Source organism: Ovis canadensis, chromosome 22, assembly GCF_042477335.2.
Source record: "Ovis canadensis isolate MfBH-ARS-UI-01 breed Bighorn chromosome 22, ARS-UI_OviCan_v2, whole genome shotgun sequence".
Lineage (NCBI taxonomy): Eukaryota > Metazoa > Chordata > Mammalia > Artiodactyla > Bovidae > Ovis > Ovis canadensis.
Genome location: NC_091266.1, coordinates 32,498,921 through 32,526,296, shown reverse-complemented (window position 1 = coordinate 32,526,296; position 27,376 = coordinate 32,498,921). Strand labels below are relative to the sequence as shown.

Genomic DNA, 27,376 nt, shown 5'->3' with positions numbered 1-27,376 from the left:
GAAAAGAGAAGCCAGAAATCTGGGATTTTATATGACAGTTCTTGATTTTTGAATTTTTGGCTCAAATTTTCTAAACATATCCTGCAGATTACTGTGATACGTCTACAGGCTAGAGGTGACCCACTTGGCACCTGTCATAGATGGTCTCAGGAGCTTCCTTCTGCCTGAGATCCATCGATTCTCACAGGACCTTTTCAGCCAGTGAACTAAAGATTCGGCTTCTACCAGGGGAGGTCAGGGTGAGAAGGAAGTGGGGCTGGAAGATGAGGAAGGAGGTTTTGAGTCTAAACAGAATGCCTAGCCATTGGTATTTAGAAGGCCTCCTTGGAGAGAGGCCACAGGGCGCCTGCTTCAGATGTCTTTTATGTTTGTCATTGCAGGAGTGGCATTTGCTGGAAGAGTTTGTGAGACCTTCTCCCTGCCCAGAGCCCCAGGACCAATGCACCTTTCCAGCACCTTGCGCCACTGGTAAATATGTGTTTTATTTTATTTGGTGCTGCTGCTGCTACAACGGAGGCCCATATTTTCAGTAGACTATGGAATGGGATTTTCAGAGAACCACACTGCGTTTTCTGTCATAGAAGGAAGGAAACTGGGGCTGGCCTAGGCATATATGAGTTCTGCTACCTCCTTGGTTCTGCTGTTTTTTGTGGGTTCTTAGGTGCAGTTTTTTTTTTTTTTTACCTCCCTGGGCCTGCAGACAGTGAAGTGACTCCTGCTCTGCTGAAAGATTATATGAGAATGCTTCCAAGGGAATCAAATGCTGAGCAAATATGGAGTAATCCTGTTTGGTTCTGAGACGTAGAACCGGGTGATTCTGTGCTAACAAGTTGAGAAGTAAATGCGTATGTTAGAAACATGGATTTTTAAATACATATTTCAAGTCCTCCAGAGTGGTTCTTCAAGGGATTTGCATTTTCGTTTTTTTCCTTCCTACCACTCCAGCTGCCATTTTTTAGAAAGATAAATTAACTCTGTTTCACAATTACCTTCATTTTTATTTGCCATCAGATAATTTCACAGTTAACAAATGTTCTTCCGCTTTCTAAAAGAAACTTAATGACTCATCACAGCAGGTAAATGTCTTGCATCTGTGGCAGCTGAAAGAGACAGAAATATGTCCTTAACACCAGTGGGTTCTAATGCTAAGAGTGCTTGGAGGCATACTAGCTAGTTGATGGTGAAGGTCTCACGTGAGTTCTGAGCTGAGGGAACCATGAGCCAGGAAGACAGTATGACCCATGCGTCTTGATTCCAGCCATTCTTTATTGATTGAGAGAAGCTGATTTGTTTGCTGCTGACCACCTGGTCCACTCCTAACTAGGTGAATCAGATGCTCTTACGACCCAGTGAGACATGACCTGGGGGCATGGCCACCTGGGGAGTGTGCAGGTTGCTGCGGTGGGGCGGGAAACAAGGGCAGTTGGTCAGGCCCAAGGTTAGGGACCCAATTGAAACATGGGAAGCTGACTGTCCCCATTATGTGCCTAAAGGGACACAGTGGACATTCTGGCTTCCTCAGAGTACCATCTTTTAGGAAGAGGTCTATGGTGGAGTCCTCGGGGAACCAGGTGGTCTCAGGTGGGTGGGACACTTCCTCCGTTCAGTAAACATACATGAATGCCCACTCTGTGCCAAGGCACTGCTCTGGGCACTGGGGACTCAGTGGACTGATGCTTGGATTTGAGTGGGGTGACAAGAACGTGACCTCCATGAGGGCAGGGGTCTTTACTTATTCACTGCTCTCTACCCAGCTCCTAGAAGAGCACCTTGTACATGGTGGTGGGTGCTCATGACGTAAGTGTTTTATGAATGAAGGAAATAACTAAATAGATAATAAAACTTCAGGGAGTGATAAGTGCGATAAAAGAAGTGTGGAGTTCTTTTTAACACCAGAAGCATTTTGTATTGGGGTATAGCCAATGAACAGGTTTGTGATGGTTCCAGGTGAATAGTGAAGGGACTCAGCCATACATGTGCATGTATCCATTCTGCCCCAAACCTGAGGGGTTCCTTTTGAAAGAGGTCTAAGAAGGTCTTTGTTTGGAGAGGGGTGGGTAGAAATTGTGTGCAGAGATCTGAATGTAGTGAAGGAATCTGGGGAGAAGTGGTTAGCAGAGGAAACAGAAGGCAAAAAGAAAGGCCTTGGTGTAGGCTGAGCTTGGCAGGATAGAGGGGCAGGAAGGCAGCCAGTCTGGCTGGCCTTGAGCTGGGGAGTGGTTCTAGGGAGCAGAGTGATATGAAATGAGGTCAGTGGTAGATCTTATAGGCATGATAAGGAGTTGAGATTTACTCCAATACCTTGTGTGTGATTGGATACCTTTTGAGAAGTTCGAGTTAAATAGTGATATGATCTTCTTTGAGCTTTAAAATTATTTCTCTGGGTTCTGAATGGGCAAGAGTAGAATCAGTAGGTGGCCCTTGTGGTCTAGGCAAGAGATAAGGGCATGGCTTGGATTAACATGGTGAATATACAATGATGTGATCTGGTCAAGCTCAGGGTAAATTTTGAAGGTAGAACTTGCTGGATTGAGTGTGTGGTATGAGCAAAAAGGAAAGTGGGTAAGTCCAGTGTTTTTGGCTAGGTGAATGGTGGTGTTATTTACTAAGATGGGGAACAGAGAAGGAGGTTTGGGGAGGACCCTGAGAATTCCATTTGGGCATATTAAGTTTGAAATGCCCATTCAATAGTCATTTAGAGATTTAGAAATTCAGAGTTGGCTGGAGCTGGAAATGGTACCTTTGAGAGTCATCAGTATGTAGATGGTATTTTAAGTTATGAGACTGGAGATGATGATTCAGGGAGAGAAAGAAGGGATAGGTAGAATTTGGACAAAGAAAAGAAAGGCAAAGGGTCGATTTTCCATATAAAATTCCTACTAAGAGGTGAATGAAGACACATCCCTAATGAATAAGGGATTTGTTCAGTCACCAAGTGGTGTCTGACTGTTAGCTACCCCATGGGGTGCAGCACGCCGGGCTTCCCTGTCCTGCCCCGCACCATCTCCCAGAATTTGCCCAAGTTCGTGTCCATTTAACTGGTGATGCCATCCAACCATCTCATCCTCTGTCACCCTCTTCTCCTTCTGCTGTCAGTCTTTGCCAGCATCAGGGTGTAAACTGCTGAAGAAGGGATAAGTTCATGTAATACAAATAAAAATGATTCAAGTGAGATGACATGAAAAGAGTAATAAAGCCTCACCTTATGTTTTTTTAAAAAATGGAAATACAGTAACTCCTCCAAATCAAGAAAATTAGTTTTAGAATTGCATGATTTAAAATCTGGCCAGCTGAGTGAATTATAAACTGCATTTATGCAATTGGCACATGGCTGTCTTTGGCTGGCAAGCAGAAGGATCCAGCATCCTTTGCCAATAATAGCCTGTAAGTTACACTGTTCTTTATATGCACTAGAACTTCGACAAGCCATTTTGATGAAGTTTAATTCACTGTTAGTTAATACATCACAGATTTTTTTCATTCTCTGATCACACTCAAAATTTCATTAAATGAAGGTTTGTTAAATGGAAAGCAGTCCCTGAAAATCAGTAATTTGGCGGTGAAAGTTGTGATATAATTTTATGAAAAAGCCAAACAGACAATCTTGACTTGCAGGACTGTAATTTATGAAATATTTTGAAATCTTTGAAATACCAAAGATAAATGCTACAAGATAATTGCCTTCTCCGCTACAAGATAATAAAGCAGCAAAAATCGACAGTGATGGTTGTAGTAGATGTATGTGTTTCAGGACCACCCATACACCTTTAATCGTCAGCCACTGATATGAGAAGATCATTTTTTGAGCAAACACATTTTCCATTTTCATCTATTTGTGGGTTTCTGGCACAGAAGACAGCTCTATATTGGTTTTGTCCTCTTCCCAGAGAAAACACCCCACTGAGCTTCCTGCATATTCTCCCTGGTCTCCTTGGTTTTTCTGTTCCCACATTACCTGGGAAATCTCTTTAGTCTGGTTATCTCCAGACCCCAGAGACACTTTTGCCCCCTTTCCAAAGTTACCAGCTCAAAGCCTGTCTGCCTCCTCCCTCTCCCAGGTTTAGAGTCCCACCGTCTCTGGCTGCCCTGTGAGCCTCAGGTTAGCCCTCCCCAGACCTTCTTGGATATCTTCAAGATTCTCTTCTTTGAAACATTTCCACTTTTTCTCCAGGCTTGGCTTTTTTTTTAATAGGATTTTTGTGCAAATGACAAAAGCATGGAAAACTGTGCAGCTGTTGGGGGCAGTGGGCTAAGCAGCATGCTGAAATGTGCTGTTTCCAATTGCCCAGGGTGCCTTCACTTGCATCTCAAGACCCTTGTGTTTCAGTGAAAATACTCTCAGTGAGCCTTAGGGAGTATCTAATCTCTGGAAAATGAGCACTTATTGGGTAGTGTTCTATGTCTGAAACCACTGATTTATGGCAAAACGAAGGTTTCAGTGGAATGTTCATGATGATTGACAGCAACCCTGGTTTTCACTCGTCATCTTTTCTCAGAGTGGAACCTAAATAACATTAAAAAGAATGAACCCTACTGGCAGTCATAGGGTGAGGAGTTCCCCTGTTTCCTTTTCAGTAAGTGGTTTTAGGAATGAGGGGAAAAAAGTTTTTTGGTACCTTCCCATGCCCCCAGAGACTTGAGTGGTGGGACATTTAAAAATGGTACTATCTGCCTTATGTTTTTTAAAAAAAGCCAGGTGTGCAGAATAGGGCTTCATTGCTCATGTGCATGTGGGCCATCTTAGGAGGAGCTGCTGGAGATGAGTAACCTTGGAGGAGGGCAGTGGTATGTGAAGGGAACTTACTTTTCAATCTCCACCCTTTTGGTTTATGTATTACCTTTCAAAAGAATAATAGTACCTCTTCTGGGCTTAACAAATGACCTAGACAAATCTAAAGTTCCTTCACTACTTGTTTTTATCGGGACTCTTGCTTGATGTGTATGTTGACCAAGGTCACTGTTGGTTCAATCTCCACTGCCTTTATTTGTTGCAATGCTTCATGTCATCATCAGCAACTTGGTGTGAGGCTTTGGGAAGAAATTTTCTTTTACTGTTCTAGGTCCTTCTGACTGGTCTAAGATTTGAACTGACATCAGACAGATTAACAGGAGAAAACGAAACAAAAGTGTAACAACCTGTATGCAAGGGAGAGACCCAGGAAAACTCAAGTTAACTCCCCTAAGTGTCCAATACTCTAGCTTTCGATACTGTCCTTAGCTAAAGATAAAAGAGGATGAGAGTCAGTTATGGGAGTTGACTGTAAGCTAAGGTAAGGTTGTTACGTAGATTAGTCATCATCTGATCCATTGATAAGAGTTTCTAGAGGTCTGATCATCCTCCTCTACCTGGTACAGCAGGGAGACACCCTTACAAATGAGGATATACCTGTAAATGTTTCTTCTAAAAGGGTCGCTTCTGTTTGGTTTTCAGAATTTTTCCCATGTCTGTTGTTTCTTAGAAACTATAACCGGATTAAAATAATTAATATGCCAAAGAGATATGTTTTGGGGTGGCAAATTCTGTTCCCCTACAGCCTCTTTAACTTGACCTTCACATTTCTGTGTGTTACAAAAATGTCAATCAGGCCAATTTCATTTCCTCTTTCGCTCTTTCAGAAAGGAATCAAGGCTGTTTCTGGCTAATATTTTACTCAGCCACCTTAGACAAATGTGAATTCAAATGGGGTGTAGTTGCCATGAGTTGAGGCACAAATTATACTCGTTTCAATGGGCCATCTCCCTGCTGCCCTGAGGAGCAAAGTCTTACTATTGCTTTGTGGATCAGAACATGGGATTTGGAATCTGTTGTGGTTGATAGTTCCTAACCCCAGAGTTCATTCAAAATGATCTTCCCAAACTCATTTTCCTTGTTTTAAACATCTCAGTACCTGTCAGAAAATGTCAGTAATTTGCCCAAGTTGTAACTTTTTTTGAAAGCAGAGACTGAATCCAATGTCTAGGACTAATGAGCGGATCACCACACTGGAGTGTGTGCTCTTTCGGGGTCCATTTCTACAGGGGTCATTGTCTAAAAGTATCTTCCTGGGCTACCATGTTCGTTTGTGTTCCCAGAGGTTCATGAAGCTGTTTTCCGGCCAACGTTTTTGTGTCCTACAGAGCCATGACATTCGTTCCGTGCAGCAGCCACATTTCTTAGGTGTTGATGTTTCTCCAAGAGATTCACACATTTGATTTTATACTTTTAAAACAAACAGGGAGTTGTATCATGTTTGCCAGCCAACCATGTGTAAAAACAAGATACTTTCTCCTTTTCTATCTAGTCACTACAAATAGTGAGATATTTTTCAGTCCCTCATCCTCCTCACCAGATTTGGGGGATAAAATGTTAGATTGTGCTTGGGGATGCCACTGAGATAAGGCCATCAACATCACCTCCAGTGATCACTGAATGTCACGGAAAGAAATGATCTTGATTGCTCCACTGACTAATTTAGACTAGCCACCGCCTGATACCTGCTTCACAGCAGTGCCCTCGTCCTGCAGTCTCTTATCAGCATAGAGATGACTCACTCTGTTTTCCTCAGTAAGAGAGATTTTCTCCAGTCTGCTGATTCCATCAGTGATTTAAAAGTAAAAAAAAAAAAAAAGGTTCCTGCAGGAGTGTGTTTGAAAAAAAAAAAGACTACATTATTTGTGCTTGAACTTGCACAATTGAACTTTCACTTTTATAATCAGGTATTGATTCTTAGGCTCTTTTGTGAGAGGAAAGGTCAAGAACACCCCCCCCCCCACCCCACCCCAGATGCACATGTACCAACATAATTTGCATAGATAGTACTTTCACATTTTAAATAGATGACATTCCCCCATCTGGTTATCATGCCTTTTAACTTACATAAACCATTAGCATACCATTATAAAAGTGGCTGCCTCTGGGTACCTCTGGGTAGCATTTCTGATTAGACAAAAAGTTTAGGGAAAATTGCTATGTTCAAGGCAACCTGACTTTGATGAAATGTGCAACTTCTGGAATTGTCCCAACATGGACTCAAAAGCTGAAAATACTCTTAAATGAATTTCTGTTGTTTTAATTAAAGAAGGAAGTAAAGGTATCTTTACCCTTCTTGCTTTCTAACAGCTAATTTCAATCTTTTTCCTCAAATTTATGTATTTCCCCATCCTCATTCCCCTTGGGCAAGAGAAAAGCTATTATAAGGGAATAATATAGGTTTAAAGAGCATATTAAAAAAAAACAGTGATATGAATCCATTCTTCATTTTCCAATAAACTTGTGTTTCTAGACACTGAATTTGCTTCCGTGAATTAATCATGTTTATAGCATTTTGTCCTTCAAACTGTCTATGCTGCTGCTGCTGCTAAGTCGCTTCAGTTGTGTCTGACTCTGTGCGACCCCATAGACGGCAGCCCACCAGGCTCCACCATCCCTGGGATTCTCCAGGCAAGAACACTGGAGTGGGTTGCCATTTCCTTCTCCAATGCATGAAAGTGAAAAGTGAAAGTGAAGTCACTCAGTTGTGTCCGACTCTTCGCGACCCCATGGACTGCAGCCCACCAGGCTCCTCCGTCCATGGGATTTTCCAGGCAAGAGTACTGGAGTGGGGTGCAACTGTCTATAAAACACCAGTATTTAAAAATTTTTTAAAGTAAGTGACCAGAATTTTCAAAGTTGGGGAAGTTTCACATGATTGGGTTTCTAGCTGCTGTGCGCAATGAGAATATCTAACAGTGCTGAGCCATGTTCTTACATGGAACAGTATGGGCTGGAGTGGACAACCATTGGCCCATCACGTGAGAGCGTCTGAGTCCCAATTTGTTGCGGTCCCCAGACCATCTTCTGTTATCTGGTTAGCCCTCTCAGCCTGTATAACTCCAGCCTTTGTAACTCCTTACTTTCAGTATCAGTTTAAAATCTTATCTTGACAGATCGAAGGATCTTGAGGTTCAGCAAAGAATCATTTTGGTATCCCCCTTTTTAAATGTGGAAACTACATTTATAGTGATAGAAAAATAGTTGTCTGTGGAGTGAAACATGTTTTTTTTTTTCCTTGAAGAGATTTATGCCTTTTTAAATAAGAGGGGAAGGAAAGACAGCAATAATGTAATTTTTCAGTATTCTTTACAGATATGCAATCATTATATTAATTTTGAAACATATCATGTACTCTGTATAATGTGGTTTGCTCATAAAATTACCATGTTGGAAACATTTATACAAATCTACTAATTATATTTACTCTTAAATAGTTCCAGTTTTTTTTTTCTTTCTTTCAAATGGAGCTGAACTACTGAACTTGAAGGAACTTGAACATTTCTTAGTTTCCCTTTTTATAATGAGCAGACAAAAATATAAAAATGGATGACAGAAGTCCCTGATGTTTTGGTGAAGCAGAGCTGTTCGGTTTTTGGTCCCTGGTACCTTATAGGAAAGGAGTGTCATACAAACAAAAGCCAACAAGCAATCCTAACACTTTAATAACCATGTGAATTTAATCTAAATCATTCCCATTTTACAAGCTATTGTGATCAGTCTGTTTCTAATAACACCCTTTTCCTCCTAAAATTATTCCTGTAAACTTCCGAAAACTAAATGCTAGCCAGAATGGAGATAGCCTCTCAGTCCTTTTTCATTTTTAGCTGCTTGGCTTTGGGTGAAAGCTCTTCGGACACTCTTGGTCTGCTGGACTGGTCAAGGAAGAGACAGTAGTTCTCATTCTGGTAACCTCCTGGGCCCTTACTGGCCACCTACCCTGGGACAACCCACCCTTCCTAGGCTTTGTTTCTTATATGTAATGAGACTGTGTTTGAATTTCACTCAAACCCCAACAGTCTAGAATTATCATGTTCTGTCACGTGCCCACACACACAGAGCTGCACATGAGTTCTGGGAAACTCTGGGGACCTACTACATAACCAGTTCTAGGGGGTTAGAGGACCAACATCTCAATGTGAAACCATTAGGTGGTGTTTCAGAAAGTGCTGAGGAGCTCCATTTCTTTATGTCTCAGCGCAGAAAGAATTCAATGAGAAGCAAAGTGGTAGATAAGAAATGAATAGGATGTTCATGTAACTTACAAGCAATCAGGGTGAGAGAGTGCCACACCCTGAAAACTTTCCTTTATAATCAAAGGAAAAGCAGGGAGGGGGAGAAGACCACCTTTCTCATTCTTGAGTAGACATCACACTTTCATCATTAGCTCCTCCTCCAGGTTGAGCAGGGGAGTTTTCTTGTCTCTATATGGTCAAGCTGATGCTGTCCTGGCTGTGGACAGGGTCTTTCACGCTGAAATGTCACCTTTCCATAAATTTGGTTTTCATGTGTGCAGCAGCATGATTTGGGGTCATTAACTTACTGAGCTCACTGGGCAGGATGTGGGGCTCATGCCACCATTGTTTTTGGGCATGTCTTGTGCTTCTGTTGCATGGTTTTGTTGCTAAGCAACCCTGCTTTTGGAGAAGGCAATGATGACCCACTCCAGTACTCTTGCCTGGAGAATCCCAGGGATGGCGGAGCCTGGTGGGCTGCCGTCTATGGGGTCGCACAGAGTTGGACACGGCTGAAGTAACTTAGCGGCAGCAGCAGCAACCCTGCTTTCCTGAGTGTTCATTAACTTCAGGGGTCTCCCATATATTTTATATATATATATATATTTTTTTAAATTTTCAATTCCATAGTGGAATTAACTATTTAATCACCTATTTTGTCCCTTAACTCTGTCCCTGTCAAATGGAGGAGGATTCCTAATGCCATTTCTTCCTCGTGGTTACCTGGAATAAACACGAGAGAACAATGTATAAGGAGCTCTGTACTCAGGAGCTCACAATGTCACCCTGAGCTTGCAAGAGAGTTCTCTAGCTCTGTTTAGTAGATGGTGTGGGCAGATGGATTTATCTTCCTGGCATTCTATAGAGTATTTCCATTGATCAGCTCCCAGCCTATAAGCTGGCCCATGTTAACTGGTCAGTCTCTTGGACACTTGAATTTACCAATCCTGGGTGATGCTTTTCCTTTATTTCATGTTAGCAGGTCCAATACCAGTTGCGAACCATCTATTGGCCATTATGAGTCAAAATTGTTGACCAGAACAAAAAAATAAACGAGTGACAGACAGATGTTAGTGGGGTAAACATGTTAACACAGGGCGATGCCCTAGAGGCCGCTAGGGTGTTTTGCTTGGGGCTGGATCAGCAGTTGGCTCAGGCCGTGCTATGCTGCCCATTGGCTGAGAGCTTATGCTGGCACCAAGAACATGGAAAAATAAATAACTATACACACAGTTTAGTCTAATATACATACAATATATGGAACCTATAGGAGTATGCTTTTTATATTAAGAGCATTTATATTGTGTTTTTAGGAAATTTATTTCAGAACTAAGTGGCACTACCATGATTCAGTGCTGCTTGGGTTGGCATTAAATGGACTGTGTGTGTAGGAACAAAGCAGGGACCAGCTGGTGAAGGCCTTGGCATTGTGTTAATACAAAGGATCTTTTTGGCAGAGTCCTAGGCTATATTCTTGGTTCACATGACTGGAGATACTGTGTATTTGCAACTCAACATCTAAATCTGTTTACTTGTTTGGGGACTTCTCTGGCGGTTCAGTGGTTAGAACTCTGTGCTTCCGCTGCAGGGGGCATAGGTTCGATCCCTGGTTAGGCAACTAAGATCCCGCATGCTGAATGGTGCTGCCCCCCACCCCCCCCCCCAAAAAAAAAGTGAGCATAATCTTGTTTACTTGTTTCTTCAAGCAATGGTTATGGAGTAGCTAATAATATTTGCATAAAACCTTTTGGGATGTGGGCACACACAGACCTCATCCCACTTAGGTGTGTTGTTTCAGAGTCCAGTCAGAAGCATGGGCAGCAGCCTGCATGAATGGATGACTGTGGCTTCTATTTCCTTTTACTTTCTTCTGTATTGATGAGCAGAGGTCCCCACAGCTTGGCCCAGGCTATGTAGGAAGCAGCTGAGACAGGTGGGCAGAAAGGCTGCTACAGAGCAGTGCTTGGACAGGCGTTCCCAGGAGCAGAGGAGGTGGGGAGGGTGGTCTGCTGAGCATGAGTGGGGTGGGTGGGCTGCGGCCGTGGCTCTGAGGAAGATGGAAACTATTTGGAACAGCTGCTGTGGGTTGGGCACCAGGGACCGAGCAGGAGTTGAAAGCAAGGCCTGCTGTGTGACAGGGAGGAAGCCTGTGTGTGAAGCAGGTGTGGCTTGGCCATGTGACTCAGGGAAAGAGGGACAGGCTGGGGGCAGGAGTTGGATGGTTGCTTGGTGGACTGGCCTTGTGTTGGCGTGCGCTGACCCTGAGAGTGTGGCTGCATAGGGAGGTGTTAGGATGAACGGCAGAGGGCTGTAGGAGCTCCGGGGTGCTGACGGTAGCTTTTCTTACTACTTTATCTCTGAACTCCCATCATGCGTGCCCTATTGGGCCATTCCTCTCTGGGGATCATTTTGTACATAAGATTCCTTTTTCCCTTTCCTTTGGTCTATCAACTACTGGGCTGGGCATCACTTTTGGGAAGCTGTTCTGATTGCCGTCTTTCTATGCTGGGTCAGCTGACTTTTCGCCCTGTCCACGTCTCTCCCTGCATACTGTAGAAGCTTGTTTACAGGCTGCTGGCATAAGTGATTGGATGGTTCCTTGAGTGCAAGACTGTTCTAGTACTCAGCAGAGCACTGGACATACAGAAGGATTCAGTAGAAGGGGACATGACTGGTTGAGCGGCAGTATTTAGTATAATAGTATAATGGAATGTTAGAACTGGAAGAAAACTATGATGGCAGCTAGGCTAACTCATTCATTTAATTCTATTTTCTTATAGACATATATTCTTTCCCACCCAGGATACTGAGTATAGTTGCCTGTGCTGCGTATACAGTAGTACTTTGTCATTTATCCATCCTATATATAATAGTTTGCATCTGCTAATCCCCAAATTCCAGTCCTTCCCTCCCTCCACCTCCTGTTTCTATTCCATAGATAGGTTCATTTGTTTCGTGTTTTAGAATCCACGTATCATATGGTATTTGTCTTTCTCTTCCGGAGTTACTTTGTTTCGTGTGATAATCTCTACTTGCATCCGTGTTGCTGCAGATGGCATTTCATTCTTTAAGACTGGGTAATATTTCATCGTATGTCTACACCACGTCTTCTTTTTGCACTTATCTGTTGATGGACATTGAGGTTGTTTGCATGTCTTGGCTATTGTAAATCTACTCCTTCATTTTACAGTTTGAGTGCCAGGCCTGATGTCACACAGCTTTGCTCGAGGCAGAGCCGGGACTCAGTCACCTCTTCCGACTTCACATGCTACGTTCTTTCCGCTCTAGCATAGCAACCTCCAAATTGTCTGCGGATGACTTTCCAGGGTGTGAAGGTGGTGAGTCTCTGCGTCTGCTTCGCGCCCGGGTGCAGCCTCTAATCACTATTCATAGCAGTCATCTCATTCTTCTTGTCGGGAGGAAGACTGCGTCCTGACAGCGCTTTTCCTCCGCGTGCTGCCAGCTTTACGGCAGCTCTTACCTCACTGCTTCCCCTTCCCTTTCCGGGTTTGTCCTTGTTTATCTTTGGGGTGAGCATCAGCAACTGTTTCTAAGTAAACAGAGGAATTGCAGATTCAGGGCTTGTGGTTTCAAATACTCAGTGCTTTTGCTTCAGCCTGTCCCTCCTGGCTGTTGTCACTCCCGCGCCTGACTCCAGATTGCCCTCAACGCGTGTTAAAGACCGGTAGTATCGGGTGGAAGTTTCCTTCTTGGAGCAAGCAGAACCGCCAGGGCACTGAAAGGAGGCGCCTTGGGGGAGAGAGAGAAAGTTACCTCTCAGTTTCCAGACCCATCCCTGGAGTATGGGATACCAGGTGGAGTGTCTAGAAATGCTTGTTTGTATATTTTCCATCTCCAAAATGTGTCTCTGAGCTTTTGGACAGTATCAGAGATTTAGAATGTTCTTTTTAGGGTTAAAGTCTCAGAGCGACAGAGGGTGGGGTGTGGCTAGTTTCCTTACTGCCTGTTCATGAATGATGCAGTTTTGTGAGGTCAGTTTCAGTTCACTGCAGATCGGCTGAACTCTCTGCCCATCTCCCGTGGTCCAAAGTATCTCAGGGTCAGTTCCAGGAATGGAAGGTCCAGTCATTGAGCACAAGGGATGGGTTGACCGGTTTGAACCTTTTGGTTCCTCTGTTAACTAACCAAATAGTATATGATGAAAAAAAAATGCTCATTTTTGAAAAGTACTCTGAAGACCAGGGTCTTCAAATTCATTACTTTAGGGAACTCTCCAGGACTGCCTTCCACAAGCACCTCCATATTCTCCTCCCCACTTTTAATAGTAAGAGCTAGATGGTGTCCAGTGCCCCCTTTAGCCCACTTCAGCTCAAAGGTCCTTTGGCTTCAGACGAGCCCAGCGTCTTTGATATTAGAGGTTTATGAAGTCACTTTAGACCTTCTTGGCTCCCAGCCACTTGGGAGTCTGTTTCGGATTCCCTCTGGGCTGGTCTTGAGTTCCAGGTATTGAACTGAAAGTACATCAGCCAAGGGTTTGGAGTGCGTCAGAAGTATTTTGATTTGCTGTATTCTCTGCTTAGCATCTACTCATTTCCTTTAGGGACGTCCCCTTCCTTGGAATAAATGACTCCCGAGGTGCTTGTCTCACTGAGCTAAGAAGACATTCCAACCAGGCATTTCCATTCAGGGATCTTGGCTTGTCAGTCAGGGTCACTGGGTGAGAAGGACGTCACCAAATTTGCAACGCTCCTGACACTCACTCCTCCCTCTCCCATCCCCTCACCAGCAGTGGTCCTTATGCTGGTCAGTTTTGAGAATGACCACCTTGAGACAGAACCAGCCTTGATGATAGCAGGTGTCGACTGGCAGGTGTTTCTAAGGTGTCAGCGTCTCACTGCAGCATCTCATCTTACCTGAAGGTGTATCCTAAGAGGTATCTCAAGTGGGGGCCTCTCTGTAACCCCAGCCAGAGCTGAGCTCTCCTCCAAGAACTCCCTAAATGAGAAGGGGCTCTCTTGCAATTCCAGAGCTGTGTTGATTGCTGAAGCCAAAGGACCTCTTACCCAGAGGCTCCCTGGGGTTCATCATAAGGACCCTGAGATAGCCAAGACTTGGCTAACGGTTTTGGTAACCACTTCAGGCTCTTGGTCACATGAAGCATATGGTCAGCCAAAGTACTGCCCCCTCTCCAGTTTCCTCCAAAGAGATGTAGCCTTCACGTTTTCCCCTTAATTTCGTTTTGTTGGATTTGATTCATTTTATAACCTATGAGCAATTTTATCGTCTTACAAAGTGATGGTCCCTCCCTCATTTGTGTCACCTCCAGACGCATGTTCTTGACCAAAATGAAGAGGGTGGGGCTAAATCCACATGCGGGTGACCTGGTGGCTCAGTTGTCTCTATATAAACCCGCCTAGTTGCTCACATTTCTTTGATGGTATTTGCAAGGACGGGACTCAAGTGAAGTTACACTCAACTGAACTATGAGTCTAATCTAATCTAAAAGGGAATGGTTAATTTGGTTTTTATTCCTAGTGAACCTGTCAGATCTTGTGAAGTCTCCAGGCTAGAGATTCTCTGGGTATCTTCTAGAACCTTCCTCTTGTTAATCACTTCCTCATCTTTCAACACCATTCCTTTCTCAGAGGTTTCTGAAGGATTAAGTGATTCGTGTCTGACATCTGCTGATACTTCGACTGTGGCTGTCGGTTCTGTGGCTCTGATTCATCTGAGCCTGAAGACCTGATTTGACTTAAAGTGGCTGTGGCTGTGCTCCTGGCTCCACACCTGTCTTCAGTTTTCAGTCATTCTTACCAGAGGTGCTTCTTCCTGGATGAGGAACCATCTCTCAGATGGAGGAGGTGCGCAGTACCGGTCAGCAGCTGTTTCTCTGCCTGCTGTCACGCTACACTAGCTTCCCTAAGCAGGCCTGTTACCTCTTTGCTTTGCTTCTGGCTCTGATCATAAGTTTAAAAAAAGAGAAAGGAAAAAAACCAAAAACCCACCCTTCACAGTTATTCACATTTCTCCTGTGTTTTAAGTCATTCCAGACATTAGCCTCTGGACTTATCTTCTGACAGATAGTACCATCCTTTTGTTCAGTGTCTAAGCGTTCCCTCCTCCTGTGGCCCAGACATGCAAATTGAGCATTCCCAGTGCTTTGCAGCCCTTTAAAGAACTTTCCGGGGCTTTCCTGACTCCAGTCCTCCCCACCCTTTTGGACTGCAGGAGTTTTCCCTCCGAGCTCAGGTAACCGACCGCTGCCTTCCCTGTGTGCCCTTCTGAGAAGTTTGCTTCTTGCTGTCACATTCTCTCTAATTTTAAGCGGTGACTGGCTGCCTGGGCTGCCTGGTATAACTGTACAGGGCTGGGTTAGTGACTCACGACAGGGTTCAGTCATGCTGACCACCCAGAACTTTTATTCCCACCCTGACTCCCCAAGAGACGAACTTTTTGGAACACTCACCCAGGGCTGGGCTGGCCTGGGCTGGGTCCACGGAGCCCTCTGCCAGGGTTGAATTCTCAAGGAGCATCTGGGCCTCTCCTTGAGCTAAGGCACAGAACCAAAGCTGCCAAGCCCCTGGGTCAGAACCAAAGGAAGGGAACAGACCAGGGATGGGCCAGCAGAGAGAATGGACTGCCTGAGCTTGTAGCAGGGCATTTGGGGAAGGGAACAGAAGGGGAGGTTGGAAAGTTTGCTTGTGATAACTTTGAGGGCTCTCTAATCCAGGGGGATGCAGGTAGGGGGGGGCATGTCACTTTTCTGGAACCGGGTATTGGAAGAGTGCTCTGAGGCGCATGCTATTTTGGGATGAGTAAGTCAAGGAGCAGCTCTGTCCTGGCGCCTGTGTCTCCCCTTCCTCATTTTAGGCTTGTCATTCCTGTAAAGAAAAGCACCTTAACTCCGTTATTACAGATTCAAGCTAGATTGAAGTTTCTCTTCACTATCTATGTAAAAGGATTTACAGAAAAATCTCAGGGATGTCAACCTAGGGGAGAGCTCTTTTAAGGGCTTGTTTAAAAAAAATAAAATAAAGGGCTCGTTTTTTTTTAAGGAATGTACATTTGCATACAAACAATGAAAGTGCTAATTAAAATGATTCTCACATCGTCCTTTTGCCGTGTGGGAACTGCTGCTTGGCAACTCTTGTGGAGTGCGAGCGCGCTGGGAGTAATAAAACACTGCTCCTTCCATGCATCTGATCCACAGTGTGAGTGAGTGCCTTTTATTTGCAAGCACCTGTGCTGGAACCAGGGGTGTCCGGGTGGAAGGCCAACCTGATATTTACCCCTCCAGGGTGACATGAGCCTACTAGGGAAGTCCAGGGAGAATCAGGATGAGTTGGTCAGCCGGCTTCTGCAGCTGAAAGCTGAGTAGGAATTAACAAAGTACCTACAAAGGTCCCACCTGTTAGCTCGGTCACACCTGTTCATCTTAATAACTGTCAGCATTCTGACCTGTAGGGCTTTTTCCTCTCCAGGTTGAGTCTAATTCCCCTTTGAAACTATATGCCAACACTTGAAATACTCCTGTCGTCATCTTCATCCTCAGTGGCATCAGCTATTGCTGGGCACCTGCTGTGAGCAGCGTCTGGACTTGGTGAGCGTGGGTGGGGCTAGTTTAGTACTAGGTGATAACAAAAGCCTTTCGGTTCCACCACCACCTCCTTACCATTTTAAAGAAGTGTGTTAGAACACAGGAGTTTCAGAATAAATATTTGTGGACTGAAATTTTTTAACTTCAGTAAGAGTGCAGAGTCTGGGGAATATCCTGACAGTCCAGTGGTTAGGACTGTGAGCTTCTGTTGCAGGGGGCACAGGTTTGATCCCTGCTCCAGGAACCAAGATCTCCTTACCTTGTGTCATAAAAAGAAAAAAAAGAAAGTGCAGGGTCCGGAGAGGCACAGACCCAATTTCAAATCCTGGCTCCTTGCCATGCATTCTTTATGATATTGGCTTGCTTGTGACTTAACCTCTGAGCATTCTTTTCCTCATTTGTGAAACTGGGATTAAGGGAAGGAATTCATGATAATTATGATGGGCTACGTAGTACGGTGTGTAGCAGCACGTACTAGGGACTCAGGCTGCACGTGTGTGCTCAGTTGCTGAATCGTGTCTGACTCTTTGCGACCCCGTGGACTATAGCCTGCCAGGCTCCTATGCCCCTGGGACTTTCCAGGCAAGAATACCGGAGTGGGTTGCCATTTCCTCCTCCAGGGGTCTTCCTGACTCAGGGATCGAACTCACGTCTCCTGCATTGGCAGGCAGATTCTTCACCACTGAGCTACCTGTGGAGCCCTCACCTGGAAAGAGTTAGTCTGCCAGAGCTCAGATCCCACCTCCTAGTTGTGCAACCAGAAGCACATTATTGAGCCTCTATTTTCTTATCCTTAAAACAGGGATAATAACAGTACCTGTGTCAGCAGTCTGTTAAAAGTAAGAATTGTCCAGCACCTTGTGCCTGGCATATAGGGTCATATAAATGTTTGGTGAATTTTAAAAATCTGTAAAACTATTTCACTTGAGTTCTTATAGAATTCCTGTGAGGTTAGACAGGGCACATATCATTCCCTGTTGCTTATGTTTTTTTTTTGTTATGTTTGAGGGGAAAAAATAAAATTCTTTTGGGTTAAAAGTGAATCTGGCTGGTAAATATCAAAACTGGAACCCATGGTCTTTGCCATAAAAGAGCATATGGTACATCTATATGTATTTGTCAAGGATACATGGATGTACATGCAAATTTTAATACTTCAGTATAATTTCTAGACAGGTGAATAGCAGCTATCTCTCTCCTGCACCTCCTGGCCTCACTCAAACATGCTGTGGTTCCTGCCATGCTGCTAACTGATGTTCTCTGTGAATTACAGCATTGAGCCTCCAGTTTGTTTCTGGGACTTAATGTTGCCCATTTAAACCTCTTCCGGATGCTCACTGCCTTAGTGTTGCCTGCTCCCTGGCTGGGCTCCTTTTGGAGATCCTACTGTATTTATGTACCTGATTTCATGAGCCATTTCATTCAGCAGAAGCCCTGGCTAAACAGGAACACTCCCCCTTCCCTTGCCTTTATATTTGCTGTTGAAACTCTTCATTCTTTGTGAGAAACTTAATTATGAAAGCCGTGGATCAGGGAATGTAAAAATAGCTTTAAAATGCTCACATTTGCCAATCTCTTGTCAATCTGTAGGCAGAGAGCTTTAGATTGAAATGTTTTCATGTCTGTTCACAAGCATGAGCACTTCTTAGAACTGCCGCAGTGGAAGGGGTTAAAACATAAATAGGATCCTATATGAGCACTGAAAGGTGCTTTAATACTCAAGTCCTATTTTTGACCTCTGGAATTCAGTTCCTTCCTGTTGCCAGCTGAACCTGGGACTGATGTATTAGATGAAAATATATTCCTATCTTCAAACATAGACAACAGGACATTCTGTCCTCCAAATTTCAGGGTTTGAGTTGGGTGTTGCAGGAAACTTGGCACCCTTTCTTTCTTTTCAAAATAATAAACAGAGATGATGTCGCCTCAGGTTTCATGTGATGGGGCTTAGATACGATTGCCTCATAAAGGCTGATTCATAGACAAATGTGAACTAATTATAGTAACTTAAAAATAATGTCCCTGGTTAAATTTGGCAAAGCAAGATGCCTTGCATGCTTTGTAGGACATGAGCGACTCCGCTTCTTTAGTGGCATGGAGGTGACATGCCCACTTCTATTTTGGCCACACCACGGTTGTGCCGGGTCTCTACCTGTGTCATCTTTATTTTTTAGGGATTTCTCACGTGCTCTCATGCACACCCCAAGCCCAAGCATTGAAACACCTTTTATTGCCAGCTACACGAAAAATTCTTTATTGCTACGTGTCCACTGCATTTTAAGAAACAAATGTCTGAGTTGAAGAAAGTGAATGGTGTAATTTGTTTTTCTTTCTTAGTTCTAAGCATTTCAGAATCTCTATTATGAAAAATTGGAGGAAGTTATTCACTTCTCTCTATAGAATGAATAGAAAATTGTCAGAAAGACTGTTCTGATCCCTTTTTGTCTACTCACCCTTCCTTCCTTTCTTTTTCTTTTTTAGTTTTAAGATGACTTACTTTAAAAATTTTAATTTAATTGAAGTATATAGTTGATTTACAATGTGTCAGTTTCAGGTGTACTGCAAAGTGATTCAGTTATATATATACATGTATTCATCCTTTTTAAGATTCTTTTCTCATATAGTCTATCCCAGAATATTCTACTTACCCTTTCTACTGGGAATTAGGTTGGAAACCGTTTCACCATGATTCTCTTCGAATGATCTTTGTTTTTGAGTTTGCCTTAAAAACATAGATATGACCATGTTCAGAATTCAAAAATTAGAAAAAGATTTGTAGTAAAAAGTGAATCTTCCGTCTCTTCCATTGTTGTTTCAGCATCAGTTGTGGGCACCAGTTTCTTGTGTACTATTGTGGAAATGTTTTCTGTGTTTTAAATATGTATGTATGTATATTTTCCTCCTACAAAGGACAACATACTGTCCATGGGGTTTTGAACTTGGCTTTTCTATTTAATCATCATCTCAGAAATCATTCCATCTTGTATTTTGAACTACTTCATGATCTGTTATTTCCATTGACTAGATGTCATAGCACACCAACAGTGGCCTGGGAGTGTCGTTTCGGTTGTTTTAATCCTTTGCCGGTGAAATCATGGAATAGTGTTATCTTGCACATCTGCTATAGGATAGTCAACCTGTCTCAGTGCTGATAAGTGTGGGCACTGAAGCCCAAAGGCCTGGATTTAAATCCTTCTTTCTCCATTTACTGTTGAACTATTTTGTCTTGGTTACTTTATCCTTCTGTGCCCCATTTCTAAGAGAGTATTTATCTCACAGGTAGGAGGTAATGTTTAAAGACACTGATTTATGTAAAGCTTACAGACCAGAGGCTGGGCATGTAGACAGGTCTGGATGTATTTAGTAATGTTAGTCATTTTGTGTGATGTGGGAACACATGGATCCTGTACTTACCTCTGCATGTTTCTGAACCACTCCTAGTGGCTTTCAGAAGCATAATATAGTTTTTAAATCTGTGGGTTCCTTCTCTCCTAAATATACTGAAATGTTCACCCTTCCCTCCCTCTATTCTGTGTTGCTTTTGTGTAGTATCCTGGAGGAGAAAACAGAAGATTATATTTCAGGCTATTGTGCTAATATGTCCAAACCCCTTCAAAGGCATAAAATGTATTGCCAGTGGTGATAATTTTTAACAAATGGCCCAAACTTTCCCCTCATACATATCTAATGTAGAGCTTAACGAATACTTACATTTTACATTTAGGCAAATATATAGCTTGTGTGTGTCTATGTCTGTCTGACTCAAATTTATTTAATTTCAGTGTACTTTAAATTATAAGTCCAATCTTTGGCAAAGACTGGAGCATGTACTTACTCTGTTTTAGTTGACTTTGGAAGTCACAGGGTCTGTGTTACCTGTACATCTTACATCATCGAAGGCCACCACTTTTGGATTCAGACAAGCCAGAGCTAAAACCCCCATGTTGGCATTTGCTTTCTGTGTGACCTGGAGCAAGTCACTTGTTTCCTTCTCTGTAAATGGAAGCATTGATACACCATAGAGGACGTTATGAGGGTGACAGAGAGTGGGCAGGTGGCTCATGAACCATCTACCATCCTACCATCCCCTCCTGCATCCCTCTTCCTCACTCCCCTGGAAATCACCACCTCCACCTTCAGCTCTTCATCTTCACTCTCCTCAGGACTTGCCCTCTGATTTATCCCGTGTTTTCTCTGCCTTAACTGGAAGGGCGGTTCGTGTCTCAATTGGTGTCCCTTGCAACCTGCCTTAGGTTCACTGAATGTTAGGAGGGAAAGGCCGGCTTGCTGCATCCCTACCCCAGTGAGGGCATTACTGTTTCACTGGAAGCAGCAGCTAGGGACAGCATCGCAAGACCAGAGTTAGGGGCCACATGAGTTAATGTGGCCCTGGACCTGATCACAGAGAATGGCATTTTCACTCTTGCGCATTCCTTGGAGCAACTTTGCTGTAGCCAACTTTGGAAGCTTATATTCTCAGATAGTCTTTTATTTGAAGGGTGGGGGGTGAAGAAAATGTCTAGAAACTTGCATGTCCTCAAAGCCCCATTAGAACGGCACTTGCAGCAGTTTTGACTGTTTCACACCCTCTAAGAAAAGAATGAGCTTGCAGATTTAGTGGCCAGCTGACCTTGGGCCTTGCTTTAATGTCCTGGCGGTGGGCTGCTGGGTACCAGGTGAGAGGACGAGCACGGTGAGTGAGCGGGAAGACCTTTGCTGGGTCCTCCAAATCACTTACTTGGAGAGGAGCTTCTCTATCTGTGCTAAGTGTTTTGCTGTGGATTTTTAAAATAGCAGTCACACCCATATTCAAATGTAAGAACCAGGGTGCTCTCCAGAGATATGAGGCCAGGTCCCTTCCAGCTACGAAAGGCTGTGACTCTACAAACAAATATCTGGGCAGTACCAACTATCGTTGCCACTTGGAATGCTCCCCTCCTCCTTTTTCACTTGGGCCTTCCTGTCCTTTAAGGTCTAGTTTAGCTCCCAATGTCCAGTTTTTCAGTCTGGACTCTGGGCTGTTGGATTTGCTATATGGGTTAGACGTAGCCTTGTGTGCTGAGCTGTTAGCTATTAACCTTGTGGCCGTTTAGGCGTTTTCTTATGTCTATGTCCTGGCTTCCCCACTAGGTCCTCAGTCTCTGGGCCAAGGCCCTCTCCACCCTTGTACCACTACGGGTGGGTGTAGTGCAGGGGTTCTCACTGCTTCGAGCATTGCCTGAAAGCTAGTTGGAAACCCACACCAGCCTCGCTGAATTAGAAATTCCAAGTGGATTTCGGCCATCTGCAGTTTAACAAGCATACCTGGTGATTCTGCTGGGCAGTGAACTTAGCGAGCCTTAGCTGTAGTGGGAGGAGCAGAGGTTTGGGGTCTGAGGCGTGGGTTTGAAGCCAGCTCTGCCCTTTATAACTGACCTGTTTTAGGAAAGTGAATTTTTCCTCTTTCCCCATCCTGGGGTGTTTTTCAGAAATCTGTTCTGCATGATGTTAATGGATGCTCTAAGAATAGGAATGGGCAAGGGTTCTGTGGCCAGATAGTGAAATGCTGTTTTAGTGAATTTCAACAGGATTCTTTATGACCTTGCTTCTCAGATGCCTAAGTGTCACTGAGGGTCACATGGAAAGTTGTTGCAAACTTGTTAGATTCTGTAATACCTTTTCTTTTACATACCTGATAACTTCTCTGGCAGTGGCGTTTTGTGGGACACGTTTTGGGAGATGCTGGTCTAGGTGATCTATACCTCAAGGCTGGAGATTTTATGGCCCTGCCAATCTGTGAGCAATTCAGAAGCTTGAAATAGGGGTCAAGCTGGCCATGATGACAACTTATGGTTTGAGTCAACCAGATACATATCATGTCAGTGTTCAAGGTGTTGTGTAACTACATGTTGAAGAATACAGGGTTGTATATTTTTTAAAGCAGCAAGTTCTTCTCAGGGTAGAAAGCCAGATATCAGGGGAGAGCAAGGGAAGACGAATTAAGGAAAATGTCACTTACTGAGCATATTGGAGTCCTGGCAGGAAACACACCACAGTCAAATCGGGTAATTTAAGAAGATCTAAATAAGTGAACTATTTATAAAAGATGTAGGCAGAGTTTGGGAAAAGCGGCTTTGGTCAGTGCAGGACTTGGATTCCTCTGTGTATGCATTTTATGTATGTTACATTTAGTCCTCATACTGATCTCAGGGATAAGTTCCTATTATTTCACACTTTGCAGAGGAGGAAAGTGAAGCTCATAAAGGCAAGGCATATTACCCGGAGGTAGCAGCTGGGAAATGGAGGCAAACTTCACACTGCCCTGCCAGCCTCTCAGCCCCCGGGTTCCGCTCCACGCTTCTGTAGGCAGAATATCCCCTGTGTCGTCAGTCTTTCTGCATGTGGGGAAGCTGATGACACTGCTCTCTGAAGCTCATGTTCTGAGCTAGAACCAGCAGACGGGAGAAAATAGTGCTTTGGACAAATATATAAATTAATAAGAAAAGTATGCAGATTACATATATGGACAAGAAAGATGTAAACCTGTAGTTTCCACGTCTAGGTAGGTTGGGGCTATGGAAGTCTGTCTTCCATCCTTTTAGGGGATCCGTCCCATTCTAGAAAATGTTTTGGGGGGATATGGGAACCATTGGAAGGGCATGAATGAGGCAGCTTAGCTTGAAGGGGCTAGGAGAAGGTAGAGGAACGTTCAGACATATGGCACAGCTTGGGAAAGGCTTGGCTGTGGGAGTGGAAAGAAAGGGTGCTCTATTCATAGGTGCCTTATCCAAATGGAGATGGTGCCAATGGTGGGAGGTGGGCAAGTGGTTGGGAGAAGCAAGAGATGTCATGAGGGCCTCTCAGGGTGCTCCTGGCTCCAGTTTTCATATTGGGGTCACACTGGTCCAGTGAAGTCTCTTTAGTCTAATACCTTTGTTAGAAGATCGTAAAGGTTGACTTTTCTAAGAACTGACATTTTACTTCCTTCAGGAAGTTTCAGAGTACATGAATGTCTCATGTTTCTTATGCCCTAATAAAATATAAAAGTCATGTCTCTGAGGAGGTTCCTTTCTTCCCTGTCGCTTTGAATTTGGGCTGGTTTTTAATGCTTAACCAGAATATAGCTTATGATCAAGTCCCCTTTATTCCAGAAAACAAAACCACCTCTCAAATAGTGTGCACAACACATCTGGTAAAAATAACAAGTCAGTTGGAAAACTGTGATTCTCAGATGCGACCTCCGCCCCTGCATTAGCAGGGAGTCACTGGAGTAAACCTTTATTTCCTGTTGCTTCCACACAGCAGTCCTTCACGGAAATATTTCGCATGTTTCCTTAGGCAGCAGGGAACCTTGAAGGGCAAACAGTGCTGAGGCCCCAGATAGGAATGGAGATGCTGTTTGCCCAACAGCACCTCAGGTTGTAAAGAGAGCCTGCCCAGGCCTCGGAGCTTTGAAGCAGTGCCAGGCTCCTGGCTCCACAACTGCTAAAATCTTAACTCTCCCCCAGGCATGAACGAGGCTGAAACCTGCCGCACCTCCAGCTCCTCTTACAAGAGAGATGTTTTAAAATGGTCTTAAATGTCAGATGTATTTTTTTTTAACAACATGCCACAGACTTCTCATAAATTATTCCTCAGTAAAACTTTAATAGGAATGCTTAGGAAATTCTGAGTTCTAGTCAATGGAGTTGTTGGTAACTTGGACAACTGTTAGCCCCAGATCTTCCCACATTTTCCACCCCAGAACTCACTGAAGAAAGTTAGTATGAAATAATCTTCCTGAAACCATACTTGAGGGTTTCAGGAAAATTATTTCTTGATGATCGAGATCTTGGGTTTTATCCTTATAATGCCATATGTTAGATCAGTGTGATAATCCAATACTTGACTATTTTTGAATTAAAAGAGCCATTGAAATGGTTCAGTCTGGTAATCATAGAAAGTGTGGGAGTCGGAGTTCAGCGTTTTCTGACTTCAAAAAAATATCTAGAAACAATTTTTTTAAAGAAATCCATGATACTCACCTTGTCATTTGCTTCTTTCTCATGGAAATAGGTAATTAAAGATTCTGGTTGGGGAATCTACATTGCTGCTCAAGCTGGGTCTGCTGTCACCTTGGGTGTCCATGGAGGGCTTTGACAGATGATGTGTTGCAACTACAGCCGTCCACAGGCTCGGTTCTAAGTTCATGGGTGGATGCTGCTGGGAGTGAGCTTGTGAGCCTTCTCTTTACGGGTTCTCCATTGTTTAAATCTTATGTTTATTTTTAATTAAAATGCTTAACTGATTTCATTTAGTTACTGAAAACTGGAATCTGGGTGGAACTTTATATTGTGAGTTGGTACAAAGAGAAGATTGCGGACTGTGCTGTCCTAAGAGTCTGGAACATATGACACAAGCCAGGATTGTCATCATCGCCTAAAGTAGTGCTCTCTAGATACCTTCTGGCCCACAGAAAGAGAATTGTGCTGAGGATGCCAGAGTATTTCGTTTCATAATATTTCTGACTCTTCAAAAGTTGGACTTCTTCATCTTCTTAGACTGCTGTAACAAAGTGCCACAGGCTGGGTGACTTATCAACAGCAGACACTTACCTCTTATGGTTCTGGAGACTAGGAACTTCAAGGTCAGGGTTCCAGCAAGGTCTTCCACCTGGAAGAGGGCCCTCACCTCTTCCAGGTTGCCTCCTTCTCGTTATTGCCTCACATGGCAGAAGGGCTGGGTGCTCTCTGGGGCCTCTTTTATAAGGGGATTAATCTCATTCATTAAGGCTCTGCCCTGAATCTAAGCACTTTCCAAAGGCGCCACCTCCTAATATCATCACCTTGGGCGTGAGGTTTTCAACATGTGACTTTTGCGGGGAAACAGAACATTGCAAATCTTAGCAATCAGTATATTTCACTATCTAGAGCATTCTGTTATTTCTTTGTATATAGAAAGTTAGTATCATGAAGAATTTTTCATAGTGTGGATATATTTCTTAGTATCATTTGCTTTTTTTTTTGGCTGCATCACACGCAGCATGCAAGGTCTTAATTCCCCCACCAGGGATTGAACCCGGGCCCTGGCAGTGAAAGCGCCTGGACCATCAGGGAATTCCCAGAATTTTGCTTCTCTTGAAACATGACATTAGCATGACACTGACCTTACCATTTGGTCTGTAGAACTGTAAAGCTGGTTAGCTGTGGTTTGACTCGGGGCAGTATCTTTTGGGGGGAAGCAGTGCTGAAATGGGAGTTAAAAGCCCTAGTTTCATTCCTGTCTGGGTCACAAACTCACTCTGACATCATGGGCAGCCTTCTCCTTCCCCACCAAAACTGTTTTCTCATCTAATACAGTAAAGATTATTTCTAAAGATTCTAAGGTCCTTCATATCAAAACAGACCCGATGATGATTTTTACTGAATGCTTTCCACTATGTAAGGTACTGAGAGAATTCCAAATAAGTGTGAGTCTGCTGAGAGTTTTAAAAGGTTCTTCCTTGTTAGATAAAGCAAAAACTCAAAACATCTGTTGACCATCCTGCACAAAGAGATCCCTGCAAAGAGCAGAGAAAACACCAGAATGTGTATAGTTCTCACCTCTCCCCCTTCAGAGAGTCATCTCTGGTTTACAGAGGAATAAACGATACAGGAGCTGTCACGTGAGTGGGACAAAGAGTGGACAAGACTGTGGGTGCCCTGATTCCCGAGGGACCACGGTCATTGATCAAGCATGTGCGCTATGCCTGGCTTTGTGCCAAGTGCTTCACCTGTATTATCCCAATCAAGTCTTGTGGTAGCCACTTGTGTTCACCCCATTTTGAGATGAGGAACCCAGGTAACTTGCCCACGGTTGCACATCCACTAAGTGGAAATGATAATTGTCATTAAGCCTATATTCTTTTTTAAAAAGATTTAATTGATGAATAGTTGATTTATAGTGTGTTAATTTCTGCTGTATAGCAAAGGGATTCAGTTATACAGTAGGACCTTCTTGTTCATTCTCCATATAGCAGTTTGCATCTGCTAATCCAGACTCCCAGTCCATCCTACCTCATGCTCCCTCCTCCCTTGGCAACCACAAGTCTGTTCACAATGTCTGAGTCTGTTTCTGTTTCATGGATAAGTTTATTTGTGTCGTATTTTAGATTCCACGTATAAGTGATGTGTTTGTCTTTCTGACTTCACTTTCTGTGATCATCTCTTGGTCCATCCATGTTACTGCAAATCGAGGCTGGATTCTTAATCAGTGCCTCTGAGGGAGCGCAGGGGCGTGGGTAGAGAGGCAACAGGCTTCTCATTAAAGAGAAGCATGGAATTGCCAAGAGTTAGTGGTGGGAGGAAATGGGGACGTTTATGACCGTGGGCTACCTACACTGACCTATTACCTTAGGGTCCTCTTCCCTTGATAACTGGTAACTGCCTTGCTGGGCTGTGGGGAATACTGCCCCTGTGAAGGCTGTATCCTAAGCTTGACCACAGACACTCCTTCTAGTTCCCCTCCAGCACTTCTGCCAGCATGAGAATGAGCCACGTGTTTACTGGAACTTGCGATATCTTTGCCACTTGAGTTGACAAGAGTTGAGGGAGTAAACAGCACGTTTGGGATTTGATGACGATGCCAGCATCGTAACTATGAACAGGTTTAAAATTTTTTCTTCAAATGTCCGCAAACTTGATTTAACCTTAATATTTTCCTTTTAGTATCTCCCTTCTAGCACTGATCCAGGCACTCAATCTGCTTGTGGCTAGGAATTTGCAGAGACAAACAATTCTAGTTTTGGAATTGGTGCCGAGAAAGGCTCAGAGTGAACACTGTGAAGAGTCCTTAATT

The 27,376-nt window shown here is 43.7% G+C and overlaps 1 protein-coding gene across 50 annotated transcripts in view; it reads left to right on the top strand.

Annotated features, from left to right (window-relative positions):
* The window catches only part of SORBS1 (sorbin and SH3 domain containing 1), a 233,151-nt gene that overhangs the window by 61,929 nt on the left and 143,846 nt on the right, over window positions 1-27,376 (top strand). For all 50 annotated transcript variants that reach the window (XM_069568141.1, XM_069568110.1, XM_069568135.1 and 47 more), the window contains exon 2: window positions 381-468. The gene's annotated coding sequence lies outside the window, so the exon portion shown is untranslated. The remainder of the gene's footprint in view (window positions 1-380; window positions 469-27,376) is intronic.